At 36.3% G+C, this 7,910-nt stretch overlaps 1 pseudogene; it reads right to left on the minus strand.

Annotated features, from left to right (window-relative positions):
• Positions 1-338: 338 nt before the first annotated feature.
• On the minus strand, positions 339-1,110 carry LOC105298917 (annotated as a pseudogene).
• Between the last annotated feature and the right edge of the window lie 6,800 nt (positions 1,111-7,910).

Here is a 7,910-nt window from a genome sequence, read left to right on the forward strand (position 1 = left end):
AGGAATCTAATAACTATTTGTTAATTGAATGAATGAATGAATCAATCAATCAATGAATTTAACTTGAAAAAACTGACCTGCCACTTTCTCTAAAACACATATATCGGGAAAAAAACTCATAAATCAACTTGAAAGTATGCATATATATCTGCTTTTATAAAATATGTTTCTGAGGAGCAGTACATTAAATCATATTTAGAGCTGACAATTTAAAGGTGTCATATAAAGATATATTTTATAAAACAAAGAATTCTTTTGTAAAGAATTATTCTGTTTATTTGACAAATTTAAAAATTTTTTGATGTCTGATCTTATTTATTTGTTACTTTTACAAAATTTTATTTTTGACTGGATGCAAACTTAGAGGTAGAAGCTCTCAGAGAAGAAATTCTACGTCTCTTGGCAATCTGTTTCTGGTCTCCTTCATTCTCTTGGCCAAAAATTTAGAATATTCTGCAACCTCTTCCTTATTTTTCTTAGTATGCTGTTTCTTCAGAGCAATATGCTGACGTTTATATTGCAGGGCACGTGGAGTAAAAAGACACTAAATCCTGGGTGCTCTGGTCTAGATTTCTTACCTTCTTTGTTTAAGGGCTTTCTCACAACATATTGGAGGACATTATCTTCTTTAGAGAGACTGAAAAGTGTGCAGATTCTGCTAGCTCTTTTGGGCCCCAGGCGACGAGGCACGGTAGTATCAGTGAGACCAGAAATATCTTTCTCCCCTTTTTTCACAATTACTGAGTTGAAAACACTCAGATTGACATCCACAATGCAACCCCGAACAGATTTGTGTTTTCTTTCTCCAGTCCTCTATGGTCTATAATAGGAACGCCCCTTCCTCAATAGCGGGTAGACACAGCCATGGGTCAAGACATCTTACTTCATGGGGAAACCTTGTTTGTCATTTCCACCACTGATTCAAACCACATAACCCTTCCATTCTTCACCCAGAGCATCAGCAGCAACTTCTGTGGCCATATACTTCTCATAAAAGGTATGAAGTTTTCGTTCATCATCCACTTCAATGAGCTTCTGGCAGCCAGTGGCTGGGAAAGAGATATTCAGCTTCATCCTGAAGCAGCTGACCGTCTCCGAGGTGCCATGAAAAAGAGTGATAAATCCAAAATTTTTAATATGTGACATTTGCATAAAGTGGAATTTAGTGTCCAGAAGAGAATAGAACATGAATTAAAATCAACATACAGTTTGAAATATGATATCAGTATATGAAACTAACTTTTTTCAATGCCAAAGTTATAGGTTTGGTGAATTAACAAGTGAAGCAAATTTTTTTTTCATTTTTCTTTCCTATGAAATTTGAATCAAGGGAATCATTCTAGAGACTTCCCTCTCTCTGACATGCTCAGCATCTAATTTGCCAATTTTGTATTTTAAATATTTCTTGAAAATTCTCCTTCCTACAACTACTGTCGCATCTGGTTAGAAAACTTAGCACATTCTCTGAATTTACAAGAAAATTTACAAGAAAATATTGAAAGAGGTCAGCTCACCTAACAAATGACAAAAAAAAAACACATAGCTATGAGTAAGGCAACTATCAGACAGATAGAGCAGAGGAGTGTAACTCTCATTAAGAACAGGGCATTATAAGCTTAAACAATAAGAAGAGATTTGCTATAGCAAGATAGTAATGAATGTTCAGTATACATAGGGACAAATTGAGACAATGACAGAAAAGGGGAGGATTCAAATATCCAAATTTGCAAAGGAGAATGAGATAAGGCGCACACAGAAGAAAATGGATGACTGTATGTATATAACTATCCTTTACACATTCGTAATGGTAACTACACGCCAAAGATTCAGAACTGAAGCACATAACATAAAATAAAAAGGGCCAGAGGGAAAACTCACAAAACTCAATCAAAAAAAAAAAAAACACACACACACACACACATACACACACAGACAACTAAGGACAAGGAAGCAATGGAAACACTGAGCTACCAGAGAGCAAAAAATAAAATGGCTATAAGAAGACCTCATATTTCAATAATCCCCCTAAATGTAAATGGACTGAACTCACCAATAAAAAGGCACAGAGCTGAAGATGGGATCAAAAAACAAACCCAACCATATGCTCCTCCAGGAGACACATTTCAGTTCCAGAGACAAATATAGATTCAAAGTAAAAGGGTGGATAATACCGGTACTCTCGATTTTCTCTGAATGCCATTTGCTCAACCGGTATTAATATCAGATGAACTAGACTTTGAAATAAAAAAGGTAAAGAAAGATACAGAAAGACACTTCATAATGATAAAGGAATCATGTAACGAGAAGACGTAACACTTATTAATATCTATGCTCCCAATCAGGGAACCCTAAAACAGGTAAAGTAATTATTAACAGAACTAAAGAGACCAAAATGAGAGAAAGAGACCAAAACACTATCGTAGTAGGAGACCTAAATATCCCACTGTCGGATATGCACAGATCATCCAAACAGAAAATCAATAAGGAAATAACATCCTTAAATGACATATTAGACCAACTGGACATAATTAACATTTACAGAGCTTTTCATCCCAAAGCAGCTGCTTGTACATTTTTCTCTAGTGCACATGGAACATCCTCAAGGATTGATCACATACAGGGACACAGAGATAGCCTCAACAAATATAAAAGAGTTGAAATCATATCAACCATATTCTCTGATCATAATGTTTGAAACTAGATATCGACTGTAAAAAAAAGAAAAAGCAGGAAGAACCACAAATACATGGAGATTAAATAACATACTACTGAGAAATAACTGGGTCAGAGAAGAAATAAAAAGAGAGAACAAGAGATACATAGAAATGAATGATAATGACAGTACAACATATCAAAACATTTGGGACATGGCAAAAGCAGTTATAAAAGGAAAGTTCGTATCATTACAGGCCTACCTCCAAAACCAAAAAAGAGCCCCAATAAACAACCTAATACTTCATCTTGAAAAACTAGAAAAAGAAGAAAAAATGAAGCCTAAAGTCAGCAGAAGGAAAGAAATAATCAAAATTAGAGCAGAAATAAATAAAATTGAAAACAAAACAAAACAAAAAAACAATAGAAAAAATAAAGCGACAAAGAGCTGGTTCTTAGAGAAGTTTAATAAAATTGACAAATCCCTGGCTAGACTCACTACAGAATAAAAGAGGAAGGACACAAATAAACAAAATCAGGATGAAAGAGGGGAAATTACAACAGATATCACAGAAATACTGAGCTGACTGGAAAATTACTGCTTCACTATTGCCCATAGGAACATAATGCTCTAACAATAAGCTTTCTGCTTCTGTACCCCTGCTTGCACAACCGACCTGTGGGTTGACAGTTAGTAAAAAGAAGAAAAATAGACTTGTGTGTTCAAACAGGATGAAGAATAGGGGTTTAGGGCTTAAAAATCTTGTACCTCTACATTTTGGAACTGCTAGATTTGGGGTCTGTGTACCCCTGGCAGACCCGGCTGGCTGAATAAAGGGTATATTTCCTATAACTCACTGATTTCTGGTGGTCTGTGTGTCTATCGGGGGTTGGCAGCTACAACAATACAAAGGCTCATACAAGAATACTATGAAAAAGGAGAGAAAAAAATTACGTAGGTGATAGAGGCCCTGTTCATCCCTCTGGCAACCAAATCAAAGTTGTGATGGAAACAAAGAGCAGCAGCAAGGAAAAATCACCTGAGAGCTAGATGAACAAGCCATACAACTAGAGAGAAATCCAAGAGAGTACTCTGCAACGGCACAAGGTAGGACGGGGCAAGGACATGGGGCTGTCTGGTCCTGAGCAGCTGAGTGAGATGGAGGCTGCGGCAGCGACAGCTGCAAAAGCCTCTTAAAGGGGCTATGTCCATGAGCGGATTTTCATGGTGATGGACCTGCTCACTCTGAGCACCAGTGCCCGTTAGGCCGAACACAGGGGGCGATAGAGACTTACACAGAGACATTGTCGGAGTGAGGGCCGAGGTGAGACTCGCTCTGTACAAAAGTGCTGGCGGTATCCATTGTTGAGCCCTCCCCCATTTCAGTGTGTGGACACAGCACCACCATAGCTGTGACGTCATCAAACTGGATAACAGAGGTCGCTCCACCCAAAGCGTTCCCTGAAACCCGCCTCCCCCAATCACGACCCATCCAGGTGTATCATCAGCAAGTTAGGTGCTCCTTGCTGAGACTCACACTGGTGGAGGCAGCTGTCCTCGGTTTCTGCTGTGGCCTTTTGAGGCAACTATAAGCACAGCATCTGTAGATTGCTTGCTGAATCTTAACAGGTGGCCCTGGAGGGGCACAGGATTGGGCTAAATTTGGCCTGCAGCTGAACCCCTCTCAGGACTGTGCCACTGGACACCTACTTCACAAATCCACACTAATAAGACTGGGAGACTTAGGAGCTTTGCTTAGTACATAGAAACAGACATGGAAAGGCAGCCAAAATGGGAAGACAAAGAAGCAGAAACCATATGACAGAACAGAACAGAGATCCAGAAATAATGGAGTCAAGTAATCTAACATGCAGAGTTCAAAACACTGATTATAAAGATGCTCAATGATATTTTGGTTAAATTTAGTGAGAACTTCAACAAAGAGATTAAAAAAAAACACAAAAATAGAAATGGAAATTATAAAAGGGAACCAGTCTGAAATGAAGAACACGTTATCTGAGATGAGAAGTATATTAAATGGAATAAACAAAGGAATAAACAAAGTAAATAAAGAAGAGGATCAAAGGCCCTACCTATCTAGAGGACAGGAAAGGCAATCAGGACACTCAATCAGAATGGCAAAAAAAAAAAAAGATGCCAAGACTATAAAAATAATTTAAGGAGGATATGGGACACTATTAAGGCTCCAAATATTACTCTGAAGAAAATCAAGATGTTGAACAGCTGTTTGAAGAAATAATGATGGAAAACTTCCCTAACCTGGTGAAGAAAATGGACATAAAACCCCAGGAAACTCAGAGAGTCCCAAAAATCAGGGATCCAAAGAGGCCCACACCAAGACATCATAATTAAAATGCCAAAGTTTAATACAAAGAAAGAATATTAAAAGCAGCAAGAGAAAAGCAAATAGTTACTTATAAAGGAATGCCCATAAGACCGGCAGCTGATTTCTCAAAAGAAACTATGCAGGACAGAAGGGCTTGGCAAAAAATATTTGATGTAATGAAGACCCAGAATCTACAATCAAGAATACTTTATCCAGCAAAGTTATTATTTAAAGTTGAGGACAGGTAAAGAGCTTCCCAGACAAAAATAAACTCAAGGAGTTTATCACCACCAGGCCAGTATTACAGGAAATGTTGGAAGGACTTCTTTAAGAAAGAAAATCATGTATCAAAAGGTACCAATCACTACCTTAAATGGAAAAGAATTAAATACTCTAACCAAAAGATGGCTGAAAAGATAAGAAAACAAAACCCTTACATATGAAAAGGAAGAGAATGGAAAAATATATTGCTTTGACGGACCTAGAAGGTATTTAAGTCAGAAAGAGAAAGATAAACACTATATGATTTCATTTATATGTGAAATCTAAGGAATAAAAAGAACAAACTAATCAAAAACAGACTCACAAATATAGTGGACAATTTGTTGACAGACAGAGGGGAGGGTGTTTGGGAGGCTGGGAGAATGGGGTGAAGGGTTAAAGAAGTACAAATTAGTAGCTGATGGATGGTCACAAGGATGGGGAGCAGTATAGGGAATACAATTTGCATTAATACATTGGCTAGGTGGAGAGTCAGGGGAGGGAAGGAGCAACTGGAGGGATCATTTTATTAAATATATAGGTGTCTAACCAAAGTACTATATACTTGAAATTAATTAAAATTTTAAAAAATAAATAAATAAATAAAGGAAAAAAAGAATACTATGAAATAGTATATAACACCAAATTTAATAACCTAGAAGAAATGGACCAGTACTTAGAAAAATGGAACCTTCCTAGACTGAATCAAGAAATTGTAAATCTAAACAGAATGATCAGCAGTATGGAAATTGACATAATCATCAAAAATCTACCAAAAAATAAAAGTCCAGGACCAGATGGCTTTGTCAATGAATTCTACCAAACATTCAATGAAGATTTAATACTTATTCTTCTCATACTCTTCCAAAAAATCGAAGAGGAGACAATACTTACCAATTTATTTTATGAGGCCAATATTACCCTGATGCCAAAACCTGATAAAGATAACACAAAAAAAGAAAACTACAGACTGATATCTCTATGAACACAGATACAAAAAGCCTAAATATGATACTAGCAAACCAAATACAGCAACATATTAAAAAGATTATACACCACAATCAAGTGGGCTTCATCCCAGAAGTACAGGGATGGCTCAACATATGCAATTGATTAATGTGATACACCATATAAATTAAAAAATAAAATCATGATCATATCAATAGATGCAGAAAAAGCCTTCGACAAGATATAGCACCCATTTATGATCAAAACACTTAACAAAATTGGTATAGAAGGAAAGTACCTTAACATAATAAAGGCCACATATGACAAGCCCTCAGCCAACATTAACTGAATGGTGAAAAACTAAAAACCTTCCCTCTAAGATCAGGAAACTGGAAAGCCACCTGCAAAAGAATGAAACTAAACTGTTGTCTATCACCACACACCAAAAATAACTCAAAATGGATTAAAAATCTGAATATAAGACCTGAAACAATAAAATGCAAAGAAGAAAACATAGGAACTAAACTTAAGGACCTTGAACTTAAGAGGATTTTATGATTTTGACCTCAAAGACAAGGGAAGTACAAGCTAAAATAAATTAATGGGACTACATCAAACTAAAAAGCTTCTACACAGCAAAAGAAACCATCAACAAGGAAAGAGACAACCATCCGAATAGGAAAATATATTTGCAAGCAATGCCTCCAATAAGGGCCTAATATCCAAAATATACAAAGAACTCATACAACTCAATAACAACAACAACAAAAAACAAACCATTGAAAAAGTGGGAAGAGGACCTGAACAAACACTTCTCCCTAGAGAATATACAAATGGCCAACAAACATATGAAAAGATGCTTAATACCGCTAGCTATTAGGGAAATGCAAATCAAAACCACAATGATTTACTATCTCACACCTGTTAGAATAGCTATAATCAACAGGACAAGTAATAACAAAAGTTGAAGAGGATGTGTAGAAAAAGGAACCTTCATACGCTGTTGGTGGGAATGTAAATTGGTACAGCCACTATGAAAAACAGTATGGAGGTTCCTCAAAAACTAAGAATTGATCTACCATATGATCCAGCAATCCTTCTACTTTGTATTTACCCACAAAGACTTGAAAACCCATATCAGAAAAGATATTTGCACACCGATGTTCATAGCAGCATTATTCACAGTGGCCAGGACATGGAAGCAACCGAAGTGTCCTATGATAAATGACTGGATAAAGAAGTGATGGTACATATATACAATGGAATATTACTCAGACATAAGAATAGATAAAATATTGCCATTTATGACAATTAGATGGACCTCAAGATAATCATGCTTAGCGAAATAAGCCAGACAGAAAAAGTTGAAAATCACATGATATCACTTATATGTGGTATATAAACCTGAAAGCAGCAAATGAATAGGACAAATGAACAGAGATTCATGGACATGGACAATATATCAATGGTTATCAAAAGGTAAGGAGGAGGGGAGAGGGGAGACATAGATGTGGTAAAAGGGGTCAAATACGTGATGACAGAAAGATATCTAATCATGGGAGGTGAGCACACAATGTAAATATGTGCCTTACTGTAAAAATATACAGCTGAAACATCAGATTTCAGTAACCAATGTCATCATAAAAAATAAATTAATTAATTTAAAAAATATATATAGTTAATGTGTTTATTATTTATTTT

The sequence above is a fragment of the Pteropus vampyrus genome, unplaced genomic scaffold (genome assembly GCF_000151845.1).
Source record: "Pteropus vampyrus isolate Shadow unplaced genomic scaffold, Pvam_2.0 Scaffold167, whole genome shotgun sequence".
NCBI lineage: Eukaryota > Metazoa > Chordata > Mammalia > Chiroptera > Pteropodidae > Pteropus > Pteropus vampyrus.